The sequence below is a fragment of the Haemaphysalis longicornis genome, unplaced genomic scaffold (genome assembly GCF_048455015.1).
Source record: "Haemaphysalis longicornis isolate Haplotype H1 unplaced genomic scaffold, Haemaphysalis longicornis Haplotype H1 scaffold_6, whole genome shotgun sequence".
In the NCBI taxonomy this organism is placed as follows: domain Eukaryota; kingdom Metazoa; phylum Arthropoda; class Arachnida; order Ixodida; family Ixodidae; genus Haemaphysalis; species Haemaphysalis longicornis.
Window position 1 is genome coordinate 47972305 of NW_027526407.1, and position 21744 is coordinate 47994048.

The window sequence follows — 21744 nt, forward strand, 5'->3', positions numbered from 1 at the left end:
CACGGGCGTTTTCGTTTTTCGCCTCCATCAGAAAAGCTCCACCGAGGCCGCGAATCGAATCCGCGTCCTCGGGCTCAGTATACGCCTCGAGATTCGCGATCGCTGCGCCGCCTGCCGCCGCTTCTCCGCGGCGTTTGCGGGATTAGCGCTGCGTGGCTGATAGGTGGTCATGCAGTGTTCTGGTTCTCTTTCGCTTCTCTTTGCCTTTCCGCGCTCTAAACAACTTGTTATGGTGACGTCTGTAAGCTAACTGCACGTTTAGGGCACCTAAAAAAAACAGCTGCGTCTTGGTAGAGCGCTCTAACGCCAACAAGAGCTACCCGGGGAGGCGGTTCTGCGCGCTTCTTGGCCGCTCTTGCGGGCGTCGGCGATGGCAGCAGCATATCACCGCTGTCACCTTCGAACACGTCAGCACAAGTGAATTCTATTTATTGTCGCCTCGCTTAGACCTGATATTGGCACTGTAAGTGGTTGGTTCGTTTTGCAGCGAAGACAACAAATGCGGCTTTGCTTCGAATATGTACGTCGTAGAAAAATATGTTTCGAGGACGTGATAACCCAATAGCTGACAAAAACTTGTGCCTTTTATGGGAATATAAGCCACGCGAAAATGTTAAGTAGACTCAAAGGCTGTGCATTGTCAGATATGTGCCCACTCATGCCTTATAGTAAGAACCAAGGTATATGTTAATGAAACCACGGGAAAATGAATGGTCTGCAAGTAAGGAATAAATAGAATAGTCGTACGGGAATGAAAAAAAAATGAGTGCAGCTTCTGAAATGCTAAAGACGTTTGTTCGAGCAAGGTAGTATTCACCATACCAACTAGATGCGAAATGCACTGATATTTCGCTAGACATTGGGGGGGGTGAGGAGGAGGACGCTTAACTATCGTTGTTTACAAATGCGGAGAAGAATCAACGAATGAACGTTTTAGTAATCGCACACACAAGATGCGTGTTCACTTTTCGTTTGTTTTTAGCCTTGAAAAACGGCTGGTCACTCGGCGGACTCATTTTTTGAAGAATACAGGATAGGCAGTTCACAAGCGATACGAGGTGTCGTTGGAAGAGTTGATTGATTGATTGCAGGGTTTAACGCGCCGACGCAACGGAGACGATGAGGCACGCCGTAGTGGAGGGCTCCGGATTAATTTTGACCACCTGGAGAGCCTTAACGTGCGCCAAAATCTCGTATACACGGGCTCGTTGGAAGAGTGTCGTATCTGATAAGGGCCTCTGATTTCGGTTTATGCTAGATTCTGCAGTCTCCCTGTGTCATGACTCTTACGACGATGTTTCGAATAAGAGTTTGGTCACGGACGCGGAAAACTCTATAAGCCCATCTTCGCGCTTCTCGTGGAGGATAAATGTAACAGATGAATCTTTGGGAGCGCTCACCTCGGGACAAGACGACCCAGCATTAAATTTGTCGTCGTGTGCTGACTCCGGAGTGTAATTTTGCATTATCCGTCCTACTTCTTTGGTACAATGTTTGTGAAATTTATGCCGCATTGGCTTGTTCATGGTACTGATCAATATCTGATATGTGATATTGGCAGGCGTAACTTGCGTGCTGTGCTCCGCTAGATTTTGTAAGTGCACAAAGTCGATTTACATCATAGTGTGTATGGCCGCAACATGACCATCGGAGGAAACACTGCTTACGGAGACACTGTCACTAAATTTCAGGGCAGCGGAATTGCAATCAGCTGCATGCAAATGCTGGCTTCGGGACGCCGGACTGTGACACACGCCCGGCGCTCATATAGGATTTTTTGCCTTCTTGATGACCAGTTCATGTAACTGAAGCAGTACATCATGGGTGCTCAGATGTCTTCGGAAGCCGTACATGGTCGAGGGCATTTGTTCGGTGTTATCTAGATGCCTTTGGAGTCTCTTGTATATCATGCGCTCCACCACCTTCCCTACGCATGACGTAAGGGAGATGGGCCGCAAGTTGTCCAATTGTGGCGGTTTCCCTGGCTTGGGAATGAAGCGGACGTCTGCGTCCTTCCATTCTTGTGGTAGCTTTCCTTTCTTCCATGCCTCATTAGCTAGCATCAATAGCTTCATTCGGTCTTTGTCGTTGAGGTTTCTGAGCAGTTTGTACGTGATGTTGTCTGCTCCCGACGCGCTGCCTTGATTGCTTTCCTCGATGGCAGCAACTAACTCCTGGTCAATGATGTCTGCGTCCATTTCTGCGTTGGCGGCTCCCTCATACCTGAGTGGGGCCGTGTTGCTTCTTTCTGTCTTGAGGTATTTATCCGTGAGGTCATGGATGAGTTGCGTTACGCTTCCGTCATATTTGTTTATCGTTTTTGCAAGATCTCTTGCGTTGGCGTTCTTGCTTTTGAGTGGGTCGATTAAATGTCTTAATAGTTTCCATGTCTTTTTCGTCGATAGAGTAGCCTGGAGGCTGTCACATAGCTTAAACCAGTTTTCCCGGCATAGTTGTACCGCATATTCGGCCGCTTTTTTGTTGAGTTCGTTTATACGTTTTCGGAGCTTGCGATTATGCCGTTGTCGCTTCCACCTTCTTGTGAGACTGTGCCTGGCCGCCCACATGTGGCTGAGTCGGCTGTCTATGAAGGGTGTTTGAGCGGTTGTGGCTATCGTTTGCGTGAACTTCTTGATTTTTTCTCGCTGTCTTTTGGCCCATTCATCATACGTCTTGCAGTCTTGGCTTGCCTCGTTTTGTTCTTCCTCTTTCTCTTTTTCTGTTTCTTTTCTCAGTCGGTCCCAGTCCGTAATGTTGGCGTGGCCTAATCTTGCCCTGATTTCTGTCCCTCCCAGGGTGATGCAGATTATGTCGTGGTCCGATCCGAGGTTTTCTTCCGTATTGCACCAGGTGGCGTCTAGGTTTCCTCGTATTAGCGTAAGGTCCGGGGTGGTGTCTCTAGCTGTGCTGGTGCCTGTTCTGGTCGGTATCCCTGGTTCGTTGATGATTTCGAACTCGTGGTTTTCTATTGCTTTGAGCAGTTGGTTTCCTCTTTTGGACGCATATTTGTAGCCCCATGTCGTGTGGGCTGCGTTAAAGTCTCCGACCATTATAACTGGCCTTGTTTTAGCTTCTTTGATGCAGTCTATCATGGTGCCCTCGAAGTCTATGTTCTTGTTTGATGGTCGGCAGTAGGCGTTTAGGATGAAGATATTCCTCTCTGCTTTCACTCTTCTGCTGTGGATTTCTATGAGCGTATGTTCGCAGCCCCGTTGGGCAGTTACGTGTTGTGTGGCCGCCACGTTGCTACGTACCATGGTTGCTGTGCTTCTTTCTCCGGGGTCCGTGTACGTGACGTATCCCGAGAGTTTAGTTTTGCCATTCGTTTCTTGCAGTGCTATGATGTCTGGTTTCTGTTCCAGTTTGTCTATATATAGATGTAATTCCATTATCTTATTTTTTAGTCCCCTGCAGTTCCATTGTAGGATTGTTGCGGTCTCTTTCTGTTTTTCTTTATTCTTCATTTTTTGTTTATTGGATAGTGTATTTGCGTGCCGAGCTTACTCCTCGTCGCTTGTTTCTTATCTCTTCTTTCGCTGTTCTCTTGCTAGTCATTGCCTTGTGTTTGAATTTCGCCTCTAGCGTCATAATTCTCACTGTTAATTGGCCGCATTTGGTTTCAACGTTTTCCATTCTTGTTGTTAAGTCGTTCACTTGGTTGGAGATCTTCGTGAGCATAGCTATGACCGTCTCGAGAGTCGGAGGAACGGTGGTTTCCGCTGTCCCTTCTTCCATTGCTACTGCTGTCGTCTCTTTGTTGGTATTTTGCGTCATTGCTTGCGTCATTGGCGGCGCGACTAGCATCTGTGGCGTGATTGGCGTTGGTGATGAGGTTTGCGTTGGCTCTGCCTGCGTGGAGCAGGTGGTGTCTCTCTTGGCTACTTTTCTCTTTGCTATGCTATCATCACTGCTTTTGTTCTTGGATTTACTGAGCGCTTCTATGCGTTCCATCATTGCCTTTATCTGACCATTCTGTCTTTCTATCATTTGCTTCAGCTCTGAGCACTGACTGCAGTCTTTGTTCTTATGAGGGGGGGGAAGCGGGAGTGAGGGGAGGGAAGTTGCTGTTGCTGAGAGCGATGGGAGACCCCACCGCCCAGCCCACCTGTTTCTCGGCGTCGTTGCTCCTCCGGGGCTTCGACTTAGACCTCTAGCGGGACTCCCTCTTGCGAGATCCGGTTGTCGATGGCGATCTGGTGGCGCTCTTGCTTCTGTCCCTTCTTGTTTTCGAGCGGTTCCGCCGTTCGCCCGTTCCTCCTGCTGCCGCCTGCTGTTGCGCGGGTCCTCTGGGTGGTGTTAGTGATGATTCTAGTTGTTGCATTAGTTGTTGGTCTTCGTCTTCACTTGGGTGTTGCCTTTCCCGGCGTCGTTTGCGTATGGCGTAGGGGGTCTTAAATCTTGCCTTGCATTCTTTGTCTGCGGTGAGGTGGTTCCCTCCGCAGAGGCTGCATTTCGGGTTTTCGCAGGCGTGATTGTCTTCGGGGTTCTTCATTCCGCACCCTCGGCATATTCGGTCTTCAGGATTGGGCATACGTCCATCCTGTGGCCGAGGCGTCCGCACCGATAGCATAGTTCTATTTGCTTGCAGTACAGCGCGCACTCTACCAACAGGTTGCCGTACCTGATGTAATTTGGAACTTTGTCTCCGTCAAAGGCTATAACCACCGTCGTTGTCTTGCCGATGCGATTGGCTTGTAGGGCGGTGGGGTTGTAGTCTTGGACGATGAATTCGTTGATCTCTTGATTTGTGTCTGTTAGCTGCACTCCTCTGATGACGCCCTTGACGGTCCCGTGGGGGGCCGTTTCATAGGCGCTAATTTCGTGTGCTGCTCCGTTGATGTTGAGGATTCTGACAGCCGAGTAGCGATCTGCGTTCTGTCTGCTTGGGGTACTGACAACGATGATATTTTGTTGCTTATTCGGGCAGATGACGTCATGAACAACTTCTTTGGCGCTAACTCCCGCAGCTGCCAGTATGGCGCGGCTGACTTCATATCTTGAAATTTCTCCGACGTTCAGGCCTCCTCTGGGACGCATGACTATCTTGGTGTCTTCTCTCGGTAGAAACGGCATTCTTGCCGCTTTTAGTAGCTTTCCCTTGACCGTGCCTCGCTTTGGCTGACGTGGGCCGGCGACTGCCGCTGCCTGTCCAACGTTAGGCGACGATAGGCTCAACTTGCTCTCCTTTCGTTGGGTCCTTTTTTCACCGGCAACTTGCCATCCGAACGTTCTGGACATTTCTTCCGGCATAATTTCCTCGCCTTCAACTTCCACTCGCATGGCGGACGCCATTTTCTTGAGTTAATTCGTCGCTAGGGGCCCCGGTGAGGTCGATGGACCCGCCAGGGCTGCGCCGCAGAACTTCACTGAGCGTTAGGCTTAGCTCTCGGCGGCGTGGTGTTCACAGAAAAAGTTCGCTAAAATCGAACAAAAATCACTTTCCCACCTGAAATTTGGTATCTACGTGGTCCTTGCAACTTCGCGGATGCCGTTGTGCCAAAATTTCGGCGATTAGGGATGATGGTCCGGGCCTTTTGTCCAAAAAACTGTCGAGCCGATGCGAGACACCTTGGCATTCCACCGCGCCTCCTTTTAAATGGATGCAAAAAGCTAAAACGCCGGTGAGTCAGGAATTTGGCGCATGTTAAACATCGTCAGGTGGTCAAAACTAATCTTACCCGCCGCGGCGGCTCAGTGGCTAAGGAGTTGCGCTGATGAGCACGAGGACGCGGGTTCGGTTCCCGGCCGCGGCGGCCGCTTTTCTGATGGAGGTTAAAACCATAAACGCTCGTGTGTACGAGATCTCGGCGCACGTTAAGGTTGATTGATTTATCTGATTGTAAGGTTTAACGCGCCGACGAAACGCAGGTGATGAGGCGCGCCGTAGTGGAGGGCTCCGGATTAATTTTGACCACCTGGGGATCTTTAACGTGCGCCGAGATCTCGTACAACGGGCGTTTTTGCTTTTCGCCTCCATCAGAAAAGCGTCCGCCGCGGCCGGGAATCGAACCCACGACTTCGTGCTCAGCAGCGCAACGCCTTAGCCACTGAGCCACCGCGGTGGGTTGACAAAGGAATCAACCATGTAGCCATGAATAATCGAATGGTGCCAAGAGCAGTGGGTCTGAGACCTTTTTTGACAACTGGGACGCCGGAGCCCCCCTCCCCACTTAACCCCCCCCCCTCCCGATGCTTCTGGCCTCAGTTGAAAACGATACTGTTTTTCAATGTCAACAATTTCTTTGTGATCTCCAGAAGAACACCCCTCTGTACGACTTTCACGCTTTATGTGCCACACCTTCGCCGCCCAAGACATGCTCATTAAGAAAAAAAGGTTCGCCGATATTCAGGTTTGAACCTCGGTCTCTTGGGTTTGAATACAGAAATTTTCCGCGAACACTACCGATTAGTGTGTTTGTGGCCTGCTTAAACATGGCAAACACAACAGACTAATCAATAGCTAAAAGTTACCAGCCCAAACCAAGCTGAACATTGCCACTCTAAAATCGCTTCATGACACGAGGTCACTCAATAAAGACTCCGAATACCCCAGATTTCTCGCATTTTCCCCGTATTTTCAATGAGGTTTTCGTGAACTTGCCTGTCATTATATCGGCATGGTGAACACCCATCCTAGTCTTCCACAGACTGCGATGGCCCAACAGCATGAACATGTCGAGAGAGAGAGAGAGAGAGAGAGAGAGAGAGAGAGAGAGAGAGAGAGAGAGAGAGAGACTTTTATTCTGCTCAGCCCCTTGCGGGAGGCCCAGCAGCCACGGCGTTGGAGTCTCAGCGGTGGGCCTCAGCCGGGGCCTATGTTGCCAAGCCTCCCTCACCACAGCGACCCGTGCGAGAACGAGCAAGTCCCCCCGGTCCCACGCGCCCCGACCCCCCGGTGCCCTCGTGAGGGCGGGCCAACGGTACGGTGTCGGCGCGTCCAGTCGAATAAATTCCTCCGTAATTCACAACGGACCAACACTTGATACCATGTGGTGTTTCTGGTAGTTCTCTTTCCAGCGCTCTTGGCAGCACGTCCCAGAAAATTGTTGAGGAAGCGGGTTTCCATTTTTTTTTGCAAGGAGAACAGTTCATTCTTTACAGAAAAAAAAAGCCCTTTCCTGACAGCCTTGCTTAACCCGTGGATTACTACTGTACAGTTTGAGAGAGAGAGATGGGAGGGAGGGAGGGAGGGAGGGAGGGAGGGAGGGAGGGAGGGAGGGAGGGAGAGAGGGAGAGGGAGAGAGATGGGAGGGAGAGAGAGGGAGAGAGAGAGAGCAACTTTCTTAAAGTGCCTGCAGCTCGGTTTGATGCCCTTACTAAGGAGGGGGGCGGGGTCCTTCCGCGACACGGCCCTACTTCTCTTTCAACATTACACTTTTATGTTTCATATCGAACAAATTTTTTATTAAAAACACAGATGAAGGTCAAGCTTAGTTTTATAAAACCTTTATGAGAATACCACAAATTGTTTTAAACGTGCATGGGATAGTGTCAGTGAAGCTACCGGAGCACCCATCTGGGCTCTGTCTGGTGCAGTGATTTCCCTACACCCCCCCTAGGAGGTGTGTAGACCCCCCCCCCCCCTAGTTTTTCTGGACACCCCCCCCTTGAATCCCCAAATTTCACTCTTGCCAGTCCTTGTATGGACCTTTTTCAGTATCGATCTGCGCATGCGCGGGCTGCCCGTCTGCTACTCTTGGCAGTAGCCTCGGGCAAAATAAACAAGAGTGCGCCCCCCGAGCTTGCTGTTAGCGTTGCACGCATTTATTTCCTTTTTTTTTTTTGACAGCTCGTGGCAAGTTCGTATGTGCACACAAAAAAGGCTTTCAAAGGAAAGGGGCAAAGTGGTTTGAGGCTGACCACGCTGCGAGCACATTGCTACCAGCCAGGGAGTAGCGAAAATGAAAAAAAAAAAAAGAAGTAAAGGAAAAGGGGAGCTTCAACGGCCGCAGATTAGTCACGGAAACTTTCGCCTGCTACCGTGATATTTATATGAATGGTACGGGTGACGGGTGGGTGCTGGAGCAACTGCAGGACGAGAACATTTTGTGCACGAGTTCTCCGAAACACAGATATTTTCGGGGGTGTGCCTTACTGCCATTTTTAATACGCCGAAGTAGAATACCACGCGGGGGACGCAGCAATACCCCACTCGCTTGAAGTGATTTTGGGAGTGACGTCGGGTGCCCAGGGAAAAATGGTCCAATGGAGGCAGCGGAAACGCCAGTATGCAGGACAGTCCCACGGTCGAGGGAAGTTTACTTAAGGGGGCGCCAGAATTGTCCGCGGGCGGTAGGGTGGAGAATCTGAAGATTGGTCAATGTGGAAGATTGGTCACTGGCCCTGGTAACAAGTTCGAAAATGTCCTTATACGTTGAAAAATGGCGATAAATAAAAAAAAAACTGAACATGGACCTTTCTTGGTAAAAAATGAATTTCTCTAAATTTGTTTTTTTCTTAGATTGAATAGAAAGCACCGCCTCTCAGGTATATATATATATATATATATATATATATATATATATATATATATATATATATATATATATATATATATATATAGAAAATGAAAAAAACGTACGTCACGGAGATGAGCGTTTGATTAACAGACGTCTATTATTTAACTATTGGGATAAAAAAAACAGCTTTTCTAGTTTATGAACCCCCCCCCCCTCCCCCCAGAGCCATTGAGACACCCCCCCTTGATTCGATGCCTGGGGAAACCCCTGGTCTGGTGGCGTCTCCGTCTGGTGTCGGAACTTCGCCGATCCGGACGGGTGGGCTCCCAGGGTGAGGCACGTGCATTGCACTGCGCTCGTGTTGACCCTTGCCACATCCCCAAACTGGGGTAGATGGGGCATGCAATTTTTGGTTGGGGGGGGGGGGGGGGGGGGACTGCGTGCGTGCTTTCCCCCCTTCCATGTGCAAATCCAAAATCAGGCTCACAATTCAGTAGGTTGAGCTATCTTTCATGTAGCACTCCCATGCAGCGAAAGTTCGTGCAGTGTGTAATACCTATACATGCAGAGCAAATTCAGACGGACGCCGGCTCTCGTGTCTTCCCGTGCCCATAAGTGTTAGGTTACACGTTCTGCTTGTATTATTTCTTTTGAGGTAGCGACCACTAGATCCCTGTTTCGGCAGCCCTAATATAACGATATACCGCAGCTGTAATTCGGTTTTACAAGTACAGTCGGTTTTACAAGTACAAGTGTGGTATGGGTATTTATAGGCGGCCAGGTTTGTTAAAGAGTCATTCCTGTCACTCACTCTCTCATCTTTCCCACAACTGACGTCGTTTCCGTCCCCCTCGGTCTTCCCGTGAGATGAGCAATGTATGTTTACCTAATTAGACTTAATTTTCCCGCGTAATCGTGCTGCAGACAGACAGACAGACAGACAGACAGACAGACAGACAGACAGACAGACAGACAGACAGACAGACAGACAGACAGACAGACAGACGGCCGGACGTACAAACAGACAGTCAGACACAGGCAGACAGACAGAGAGACGGACGTACGTACTAACAGACAGACGGACGGACGGACAGACGGACGGACGGACGGACGGACGGACGGACGGACGGACGGACGGACGGACGGACGGACGGACGGACGGACAGACAGACAGACAGACAGACAGACAGACAGACAGACAGACAGACAGACGAAAGGACGGACGGACGGACGGACGAACAGACAGACAGACACACACACAGACAGACAGACAGACAGACAGACAGACGAATGGACGGACAGACAGACGGATGGACGGACAGGCAGGCAGACAGACAGACAGGCAGACAGAAATTCCGCGTTTAGGTATCCCACGAAGACAGTCGTCTTTAAAATATTCGCACGCACCCACCTAATAAGGAAGTGTTCAGGACAGTTAGAGGACTGTACACTCACCGCATGCGCCTAGTTGACGCCTAAACCAGCTAGTTTGAGCCGACGCAGTAACACAAGAAAGAGCTAGCGCACAGTTCACCATAGACCATAGCCGGAGAATTCAATGTTTCCTTCGCAACGCGCGTGAACACTGTCTCTTTGTTTCTGCTCTCCCTTCGACTTGTCCACTTTTTGTGCCCCTATTTTTCCCCGTCTCTTTAATTTAACTCCTCTTTTTTCTAACATCTGTTTCGATGCCCCCTTTGCTCAAATAGGGCGCGGAACGACTGTACACGAGAGAATCTGCGTTCATCGCTAGTCGTTTATGTTGTGTATGCATTCTTCTGTCGACCAGACTGCATTACGCCGAAAGTTACTCTTTACATAGGCCGGACCATGACCGAAACTTAGAATAAATATTCAAATGTGTCCAATATATACAGTCTAGTCCATTTAAAACGATACCGTTTATAGCAATATATCGGATATAACGATCTACAGCTATGGCACCGTCAACTTTTGTATTCTTTCTATGGTAAAATAAACCGCTTATTACAATGCTCTAGTGCCACGATATCGGATATAACGATTGGATTCGGTTATATTGTGCACCAATTAAAAGTACAACAGTGATGACTCTAACGACGCGGTTGCGCAGCCTACTCAGGTAGTCTCTTCGTAGGAGGCCCAATGCGTGACACAGAACCTCGGGGACTTTGTTTCCGCCAACGACATTGACCTCAGCTAGGTGAAGCACCCATAGATGTTCTTGGAAAAGATTTGCACTAGCTTCACACGCGGCAAACAAAGGTGGCCGTCTGTGGCTTCTTTTCCGCAAATTAGTAGTAGCACGACCTTGCTGGCATGCGAATAAAGTGCTTTGAGCTCTGTTCCGTCTTTTTATTTCGCAACCCGCTTACAACAATTATCGGTTATAACGATGGGATTTCCTTGGCACTTGGATATTGTTATAAGTGGGCTAGACTGTATAGCAGATCTTTATAGAATCGGCTTTCGACCCACGCACTTCGAACACTTGAACAAACACACTCCGCTTCAGTGCTAATGTTTCAATTAAAATCCGGCTGACATGAGCGGTAAAAGCAACACATTATCGCGTGTGTTGTCCTTTCTTTCGTGTTTTCTCGCTGTTTTCTTTTAATAACGTCAGAATGCACCATCTGGCCCAGCAAGCTACGCTTCTACGGTATAGCATCTACGCCTGGCCACCAACATGGCATAACCTAGAGCACATTCTCGTATGCCTTTGCTTCGCCTCCACATCCTACGCCGTCCACCCCTCCTCCACTATACTATAGAGGCCTAGAACTTCTTGGGAAGGTTAAGTTAACGAGGAGGTTTTAGAAGAAAAGATGTTAGGGCTGGGCTAGCTAATACGTGAACTTGCATCAATTCTAAGGCTGCGCAGATGTCGCATATTATTCCACAAGGCTTTAATTAAAAGACCCGCCTTCGTGGCTCAGTGGCTAAGGCATTGTGGTGCTGAGCACGAGGACGCGGGTCCGATTCCCGGCCGCAGCGGCCGCTTTTCAGACGGAGGCGATCAAAAGCACAAACGCCCGTGTGTACCAGATTTCGGTGCACGTTAAAGATCCCTTGGTGGTCAAAATTAATCCGGGGTCCTCAACAACGGCGCGCCTCATCACCTGTGTAGCGTCAGCATGTTAAACACTGTAATCAATCGCAATGCTTAATAAAAAAGCGTAGCGTCAGCGTGTTAAACACTGTAATCAATCGCAATGCTTAATAAAAATAAAACATGCGTCGGCCGGGAATCGAACCCGGGTCAACTGCTTGGAAGGCAGCTATGCTAACCACTATTTTTTTTGGTAACAGTAACTTTATTTACAAGTATATAGAGAGCCGTATGCAGTGATTACTGTGGTTTCCGAGCACATCAGAACATGGCTTCACTTAAACATAAAAATGAGGCGATCGGATGATCATGCGAGGAGAGTGTCAGAATGCTTTGCCAAGTAACTGTAAGCCAATCGGGGAGTATTGCCCGCGAAGTCACAGAGCGTTTGTGAAACTTAAGCAAGAGAGATTGCCAACAGGGCTACTGTGTCATTGCACGAAGTTTGAAGTGAACGGGATAGAGGGAAGGGAGAAATTAGAGGTCTTGGGTGAAGCCATTTCTTGGTATAACTGGGCACCAGCGTTACCCGGGGCTAGCCCTCAAATTGCGTCCCATCTCCTCTGCTGTTGTGACTTGAAATCCATGAGAGCTCGCGTTCCCCGATCCAGTGCATCGCGTAGCTCGGAGTCTGCCTCATCCCCGTCGAGGGCGGCAATTGCCCATTGTGCCTTTTGGACAAAGTGCCGCCACGCCGGTCGGGGGCGTTCAGTACATTCGACGGCATCGACTCTCGCCCTCCATATTACGTGGACACAGTCGCGAAGGAGCGGGCGTTCCGAGGCCGCGTCTAGGAACTTCAGATTTGTCCAAGTGATTCTCCAGCGCGTGTTGAAGGAGCACTGCAGCTCATCCCAGAAATAGAACGCCGTGTTGGGGGCACCAACGGACACATAGAAGAGTCACTACAACGGGCGATAGACGAGGTCGAGGCCGGACTCGCAGACACCGAGCTCCGGTGCTCGCCGCAAAAGTCTGAGCTTCTAATACTCACACCGCCCGGCCCACGAAGAAAGAAAGCCGCCGAGGACGCTTCCCACATCGCCCTCCACGCGCACGACGGATTATTGACTGCTCGTTACGATTGATCGTTAGGACCCGTTTTGGCGTCGATCGCTGGTCGAAGGAGATGCAGTCGTGCCATCGTTGCAATCGTCGTGAGGCCACAGCCAATGAGAGCCCGCTGAGCCCCAAGCCCCCGCAACCGGCGTGCGTTGCTCTGGTCGGCTCGGGTGTTGGAAACTTTAGGCTTAGCATTCTGGCGGATATTTGATCGCCGCTATAGGCCTCCTGCGCTGGAGTTTTGGCGACATACAGCGCCCCTAGCGGCCAACGCCTCTGGGTAGTACAAAAGCAGACGACCCTCGCCGCCCTCCATGTGTTTTCAATTACAAGCCAGAGTGAAAGTTGGTTGTGGCGCTTTGTGGCGAGTTTAAATGACTGCATATTGTATGAAATAGCCCTTAAAGTAGTTGCAGAGGCTAAACTAAATAATGTCCGCTAAAAGAAGCCGATTTGTCGGCTTTCTTTTAGCGAGCTTTCGCGATGGTCGCGGCGTGGGACAGTATCGCCAGGTCGGGTGGTTTAACTGTTTCACGACAGTTACAGTTTTTTCTTCTTGCGTGCGGTCGACAAAGGAAAGTTCACGAGTAGCATAAACAGGGAACGCTGCTCATCCTATATACTGAGGTAACTGCAAAAGAATTGCTTCAGCGGGAGCATGCAAGCGAACGCAAGAATTGCGCAGCCGACTCAGCTGACACTGCTGGCCTGGCACCGCCTTTGAAATGAGTGGAAATTTTGTTTCGAATTTTCGAAAACTAAATGATTCTTGCGTAACGTTTTACGCCGCACGATTTACGAACGGGAGGGTGCATGTATACTAGCGAGTAGGTGGGGCAATAGCGCCAAATAAACAAATTAGGCGCTATTAAAGGACGCAAAACATGCACCAAATAACACGCCGGCTGCCTGCAGAGATGTGTACTTCTATAACACCACATAACACAGCATAACATTACACAGCCGCATACACGGCGCGGGGCCCCGAATATTTACATACGATCATCACTGACTGTGTTGGTTTTCTAGTGCTGGGGTCGTCGAATTTGAACGCCGACACGCCAGTTTTGACTTCAAATGGAGTTAGACAGCGAGGCAAGAACAGAGAATTGGCGTCCTCCAGTTGAATTGCACCCCCATCTTCACACTTCGCCAGAATATTGTCAAATATTATTAGAAATTTGATTAATTTTTTCTCTTTGCATTCAAAGCCCCCCTCCCCCCCCCCCCCCCCCCCCCTTCTGATTTGCCGTCCAGCCCTCCGCCGTGTCGGCTGCATGGAACTCGGCCGTTGCTGACCCTCATTCTAGGCTATTAAGTGCGAACTGGGAATGTATACTGCAAGAGCGTAATTAAGTAAAGCGAGAGCAAGCAAGGAAAGCGAGCGGCCTCTTAGTTCGCCCGACCACTTTGTTTTACGGCCACTAATTTCGGAATCGCAAAACAGATTTCACGCTTTTGACGGTCGCGGCAATTTGTCACTGAGACACGCAACAAAACGGCAAGCTAACGCTGCACCGTGTATTTGTAACGGCGACGCAAACGAGCACTGTTTAATGAAAGTGCACGCATAGTGTGCAGGTACGCAAAAGAGCGGCGCACCGCAGCAGGCGAGCCTGCGGTCCGCCGGACTCGCTGGCTTTTTAAAGCGCGATCATCACCGATTGCGGCACTCTTCTTGGCTGTTTTTGAGAAGTCTCTGTCACCTAGAGTATTAGCTTAAACTAGAAATTTCACTTAAAATTTCACTTCGTACGACCATCGATCGGTGAACCTGCGAGTAGCAGACGCCGTCACGGTCCCGGCACTTTCGTCGGCGCTGTAAACGTGTTAAGCGCTGCAAAGCTTTTTCCCCTAATGCCAAGTTGATCGCTGAAATAGATCGGACGCGTCGGGGATGAACTGGTGACCACGTCGCAAAATAATCGGGAGCGTCGAGCTCACTTTGCTTCTGTCAACACGGGATCCTATGGGACCCGCGCAGCTTTGTACTACCCGGAAGTACTGCCCGGAAGCCGCTTGCGCAGCGCCCCCTGGGCAGCGCAGGAGGCCTATCTGTGTGACTGCGAATGACAATCCGTAACACAACTTTTCACCACACTATCATCCCTTTTCTCGCATAAGCTACTTTTTTTTTTTTAGCGATCAGATTGATTCAGAAGAGCAGCGACAAGCGCGGTTGCTACCGTGGTCTGCGCCGGTTCGAGCCGCTGAGTGTGCCAAGCTGGCAGGCGCGACCGACGTGTGCGCGGACTGTTTCCGAAGGCAGAAAACGCTTCGCGATTGCCTGCTTTATCAATTTCTTGCGAACAAACGCGCGGAATCTAAAAATTCAGCTCAGCGATCGTCGTAGTTGAACATCTGCGTAGCCTGTTTCGATGCTTCCGCGCTCAACCGGTCGGCGCACCGCCCGCCGCGCGCCGCAGCGGCCGGTCAGCGTAGGCTGCATCGCGGCAGACATCTGATCGCCGCTTTTAAAATAAGCCCTGATAACAATCCCTAGCACAATTTTTCCCCACACTAACACCTACTTTCTCGCATGTGGAACTTCATTTTAACGATCAGATTGATTCAGAAGAGCAGCGACAAGCTGTTGCTACCGTGGTCTGCGCCGGTTCGAGCCGCTGAGTGTCCGAGCTGGCAGGCGCGGCTGGCGTGTGCGCGAACTGTTTCCGAAGGCAGGAAACGCTTCACGATTGCCTGCTTTATCCATTTTTTTTTTTGCGATTGAACGCGCGGAATCTACAAATTCAGCTCAGCGATAGTCGTAGTTGACCATGGAGCAAAAACGGTGGGCGGAGCGACGCCGACGACGCATCGCATGCGCGCATCGGGTCATGTGTCTCAAATTCGCGCGTACGACTAGTCGTGGTGACAGTCGTAACGATCAGTCGCATGCGAATCGCGTGTACCAATCGTACATGTGTCTAGCGCTGTTCTCGGGTACCACATTGACGAAGGACGAAGCACCAACCGTACGGCCCTGAGCAGGCTATTGACTAGTATAGACAACGCCGCTCGACTGGTGCGCCGAATATCCACAAGAAACGAAGGCATGCGCGAAGCCAACCTTCTCCGCTTACTACAATCGTTCGTCGTTGGTCAGATCTCCTATACCGGCCCCTCCCACACGTGGTTGGCGCAGGAGCGAGACAAGATCAATGCTGCTATACGCAAAGCCTACAAAGTCGCCCTCGGACTACTACAGTGCACCAGCAACAGGGCGCTCGAAGCCCTGGGAGTCCACAATACCCTGGACGAAATATGCGAAGCGCAGAGAACTGCACAAATCGCACGCCTCCGGGAAACGCCGACCGGAAGAGAGATACTACACAGGACCGGACACACCAGCTCCGCGGGAAAGGCAGGATGTGGAAGGCGGGGCTGACGCCGCCAGACCACGCGAACGACTACCACGATCGCTGTGCGAACAGATAGTCGTCACACCCTTACCTCGTAACACGCATCCAGAGAGGAACAGGGAAAGGCGAATGGCGAGAGCTAGGACGCTGGCAGAAACATACAGCACCGACAGCACTGCGGTGTACGTCGACGCGGCCCGCTACCCGCGCCGACCCCCGAACCTACGTTGCGACCGTCATTCGAGCCACGGACGGTACCACCATGAGTGCGGCGAGCTTCGCAGCGGACAACGCTACACAAGCGGAAGAGGCGGCGATCGCGCTAGCCCTGAGGAGTGCTCCAACAATCACCACCATATTAAGCGACTCCAAGTCAGCTATAGTCAACTACAGTCAAACCCGGTTATATCGAACTCGCAAAAAAACGCCCGCAAGTTCGATATATGGCATAATTCCATATATATGCATTCTGAAGAATTGGACAGCATAAAAGCACCTACCGTTTATGAAAGCACTTTATTAATGAAACGAACTCACTTCCGCACGAAGTAGTCCTGAATTTTCTTCTGTTCAGGCAGCTTCGCTGCCTGCGAAAGCACGCACATTTCTACATTGTCCAAGGAGTCGGAGCAGCTGAGCCCGCAACCTTCCACCTTCGCGCAGAAACGACGAACTAGCGCGAGCGCATCAATAACTTCTGAGGCTGTAGGCAAAGGCTCTTCGTCGTTTTTCTCGTAGCCGCTTGAGCCCGGTCAGCTCGTACAAGGATGTGCTTGCGTGGTACAGAGAGACTAGGCGCGCCTTCCCGCCGCCACACCGTAAGCTCACCAGGAGGGAAGGGGTGCTCGTGCGACAGCTCCAAACGCGGGCGATATGGACGCCCGTGGTCGCCAAGCACGTGTGCCCCGAACTATACCCAACGGACGAGTGTGCGCTGTGCAGGAGCGCTCGTGCGACCATGCAGCACCTGCTGTGGGGTTGCCTCAATCAACCACAGACAACAACAACGGAGGAGGACGATAATCCGCTCCCACCAAGTGTGAGGGACGCGGTCACCAGCGTCAACTACGAACTCCAAAAGATGGCTGCCGAGCTCGCGCTCGCGGCCATCGAACGCCAGCGGCCGAAAGTGCGACTTTCCACCACCCCTTGCACGGGGTCCGGCGAGTAGCGCCAGTAGGTAACCCACCGGGTTTACGCAGGCCTGAATAAATGTTGTTTCTCTCTCTCTCTTGAGTTCGGTGCACCGTCTGAAACGTAATCTTCGTTTTCGAGCTCACCCGTGGTCGCGACACCCGCATCCACGCTTACGAACTCGTCGGCCGTTGATCCATCAATGGCGTCCGGAAACTCCGAGAACTCTGTAAACACTTCCACAACAAAGAGCGAGGTGAAGGAGCTCCACAGGAACCGTAGGGCTAAACCACTTTTCGAGGGTGTGCGGCGGGTTTCTCCTCTGCCGCGAGGGAAAGCCAACTTGGGGGGGGGGGGGGGGGCACTTTTGCGCCGCTGGCGTTCGATATATCGGTAGTTGCTGCTATTTCTGTTCGATATAAGCGTACTTTTTGCTATACATTCTCATAGAATACAATCTGTGCGCCGAAATAGTTCGATATAGAGGATAATTCGATGTAAACGGAGTCGATATAGTCGGGTTTGACTACAGCAGAGGCAGCGTGGGTCCTCCGGCCCATCGCTTCCTTCGACCACTACCCTACCCGAAGACCAACACTACACACCTCAGGTGGTTTCCTGCCCACGTCGGCCTCATACCCGGCGGAGTGGCCAACCGGAACGAGAGGGCGGACGCCGTCGCGCGCGAGCTTACACACCGCGCGGCGCCCCCCCGCCTCTCGAACACGGCGCGGGCCGCAGGGTATGACGGTGAAGGCGACGAGGAGCAAGGAAACGACAACGAGGAGAACAAAGAGGAAGAAGACTACGAACCACTACTGGAGTACGGGGAAATACTCCGGTACTACAAAGAGCAAAGAAGGACACAACCCCCACCTCATCCCGGACTCAACCGGCACGAGCAGGTGTTACTCCGACAACTGCAAACAAGAACTGTGATTACACCGGCTCTGGCGCGCTACGTGTGCCCAGGACGCTTCAAAGGCTACATGTGTAGTGAGTGCGCGAGTGAACCCGCTACCCTGTCCCACATCCTGCAAGCCCACCACCACCACCGAGACGAACAGGGTGGCGGACGAGTGAATACCGGTTCAGTGCGCGATCCCCAGTGCTGTGACACCCCAAACGTGGACACCGCTGACGCGTGCGCAAACGCGGAGTGCGCGAGTGATACGTGTGAGAACACTACGAGTGCGAACACTACTCCGACCGACATCCCACCGGATGTAGTGAAAATGATCACATCGCCGAACTGTGCGCAGCAGAGGCAAGCCATCCAGCGGCTCGAGGAAGCCCTGGCTCGGCAAGAGCGAACGGAGCACTCTGACGCCGGCGCGACTCACTACCGTGCCCATCCAAGGGTACGGGGGAGAGGCTGCGTGGCTGGAGGAAGCTTAGTAGCTCGAGCCGGGCCACTGGCCCAATACCCCTCGAGGCCTTAACCAAGGCAGGAATGGGAAGAGGACACCGCCTACTTCACAGGGTCTCCTGATTCCCCATCCCCACGCAGAATCATGCAATAAAGTCTTTCTCTCTCTCTCTCTCGGCCGTTTCCCTCCCTCCGAACAGCAGACAGTTGGCCCCTCCCGGCAAAAAAAACCGCGTTCCTCCTGTCTTGCCTTGGTAGGCAGTATACACGTGTGAAAGCGGAAGAAAAAGTCCTTCGAGCCGGTCGGGACTCGCCGCAGGACGTCACTTTTCGGCCGACCAAGGGGTGGCAGGCGGTACATGGGCGGTGGGAGGGTCTGCTCTACGAGGTCCCAATACAGCTTCCTTGGTTTCACTGAGCAGAGGTATTCCCACGAGAAGCGCTCCTGTAAGAGGGCCACCGCCCCCGCCACTTCTCTGTAAAAACCTGTTGCACGGGCACCACTTATAGCTCCGCTGTTGTTGCGAGCCAAGGGGCGAGGTGCAACGCGCCTACCTTTTGCACTGCCGCCTGGAGGAAGCCATCTCGGTGATCTCGGAAGTACAAAAATCGTTGCACGGTTAGTTTAAGCTCTACATTAACGAGCCCAAGCCCCCCGGCTTCAGCGCTCCAGAAAACGTTGATGCGGCGCATGGGCTCATACGTGGATCGCCAGACAAAAACAGCGAACAACCGATGTAACTTGGCCACTGAGCCTGCGTCAATGGTCGAGACTCGGGCCGCGTACAAGATGGCTGGGTGTACCACGGCGTTGCAGACATGTGCCCTAGAGAAGAGGGCAATATGTCGCGCTCTCCAGGGTTCCAAGTTCCTTCCAGCAGCTGCCAGTTTCGTCTGCCACCTGGGGGCGGTGGCTGTGCGGTTTTCTAGGTTTACCCCGAGGTGGCGGGTGATGGCCTCCCTCCATCGAACTCCGTAGAGTTGTTGTGGTTTCGTGGACCATTCCCCTAGCCATGCGCCCTCCGACTTCAAAAGATTGAGTTGGGCCCCCGAGAATCGACAAAATGCCTCAGCCAGTGCGACGACCACCCCTGCCTGCTCTCTCGAGGAGCACACAAACACAACATCGTCCGCATAGGCCAACACCTTGAGCTCTTCGTCGCCGAGAACCAAGCCTTTGGTTGCCTTGGACGCTATTGCCATCCTGCAAAGTGGTTCAATATACAATGCGAAAAGGATCGGGGACATAGGGCAGCCCTGCCTGACTGACCTTCCGATGTCGATGGGCGCCCCCACCTCCCCGTTTATGATGATGCTGGTGGTGATGGCGGTGTAGCAGATTTTTATCCACTCGACCATTGTATCCCCTACCCCACATTGACCGAGGAGCGTGAACAGGAAGGCGTGGTCAACCTGGTCGAAGGCCTTTTTAAGGTCGAGTTGTAGGACAGCTAAGGGGTGAATGCCTGATTCCGCCACCTCACAGATGGTCCGCATGCGGTGCAGGTTGGTGTTGATGGAGCGTCCCTTAAACCCGCATGTCTGGTGAGGACCCACAACACTACTGAGGGCTGTCTCGAGGCGTTGGGCCAGGATGCGGGCTAGGATTTTATAGTCGGTGGAAAGAAGACTGATAGGCCTGAAGTCTTCCACGTTGGGTGGCGTGTTATGGCAGGTTTTTTTGGGAATGAGGACTAAGTTACTGCTCCGCATGGAGGGTGGTAGCAGTCATGAGCGTGAAGGTACTGAAGGAGGCGAACAGGGGGCTTCTGGTTATGGCGATCTTCGGAGAGTGCTGTCTGGGGGGGATGGTGCAGGCATTCGAGAGCTTTGCACGCATGCTAATCCGAAACTATATATGATCGACTCGCTCAATCCCACTCTCTCCGGCTGTCCGGCCGGACCCGTAGCCAGCGCAGTTTAAAGGGGCCCTAAATAGGCTTCCGAAGGTCGCCATTTCAATCGCGCAATCGCTAGAGTACCCCTTCATGACAACGTGTACCAAATATTACACCTCTGCGTAAAGCAGGGGCCGCACAAACACGAAAAAAAGATTTCACTTTCTCTCCTGGCTCACCAGCCATACCTTGCCGCCACACTTGCGCGCTCTGACGCAGTTCTTTCCCGCTCTGACGCGCCTCTATGACGCACGAGACACTGCCCAGTGCGGCGCCGCGAACGCGAACCACAGCGACAGCGCTCACCGTGCAACCGGAATCTGGTGGGCGGAGCATGTGCGTCGAGTGCTAAAAAAAAAAGCGCGCGCAGGGCTAAGCGCAGCCAATGACTGCACGTACATCAAGGAGGGTGATGGATTGCCCTGTTTCTCTCGGTGGTCTTGCGCCGGGTCGATGACGTCGCGGCTTCCACAGTGCTTCGGAGGAGCTACTAGAGGAGGAGAGCCCCAGACCTTATGGGTGGCCCCTTTTAATGAGCGATAACTCGGCTAATACTTAACGCATTTAAACAATTTTTGCGGGATGACGTTCCTTGGATAGTACTCCAGTGACTGCGCACGCAAAATCGTAACATTTGGCAGCCTATTTAGGGCCCCTTTAAGAGAGCGTACGAGCAGCGATCAAGGACCAGAGCATGTCGGACGCTCCCCACAGAGCCGGTGCTCTCACCATCATGTGCACCAATGAGCTCGCAATTAAAGATGCGTACTCTCTCTCTCTCTCTCTCTCTCTCTCTCTCTCTCTCTCTCTCTCTCTCTCTCTCTCTCTCTCTCTCTCTCTCTCTCTCTCTCTCTCTCTCTCTCATGCACCCTAGGCGCGCGCCCGTATTTACTGGCGTTTCCTCGTCGTACCAGGGTCCTTTTAAGCCGAGCATACATATGCCACCCTGCTGCCCGTGTAGCGAACGCCGTACACACTAAATCAGCGGAGTTCCGTGGACCCTGCAAGTAATCCCCGTAATAATCTTCCGAGCCAACGGGGCACGATCAAGGAATTCAAGTATACGTTCTTCCAAACTCATACCATCCGCCACTGCTTCCGTACTTTCAAAGTTGAATGACTCCGAATATATACGTACAGGCCTGTCCCACACGCACAAAAAGACAGAATTACGAAAAAGAAATTCCCAGTGGCTGCCCGTTCTCATTTCAGCATGCGCACCCAATTAAACTGCTTCCCACGTTGTGCAACCGAATTGCTCAGGCAGCCGCAAAGGCCGGCCTACTTTCGAGCGCCAGCGTACATGTGTTTACGAAAGCCGTAGACCGCGAGCTGATCCGTCGAGGTCACGAAATTTCACCTCTGCTCA

General features: G+C 51.8%; 1 protein-coding gene and 1 pseudogene across 1 annotated transcript in view; both read left to right on the plus strand.

The window, feature by feature from the left end:
- The window catches only part of Nsmase (neutral sphingomyelinase), a 203193-nt gene that overhangs the window by 156601 nt on the left and 24848 nt on the right, over window positions 1–21744 (plus strand).
- Window positions 8742–8916, plus strand: LOC144143620 (U1 spliceosomal RNA; annotated as a pseudogene).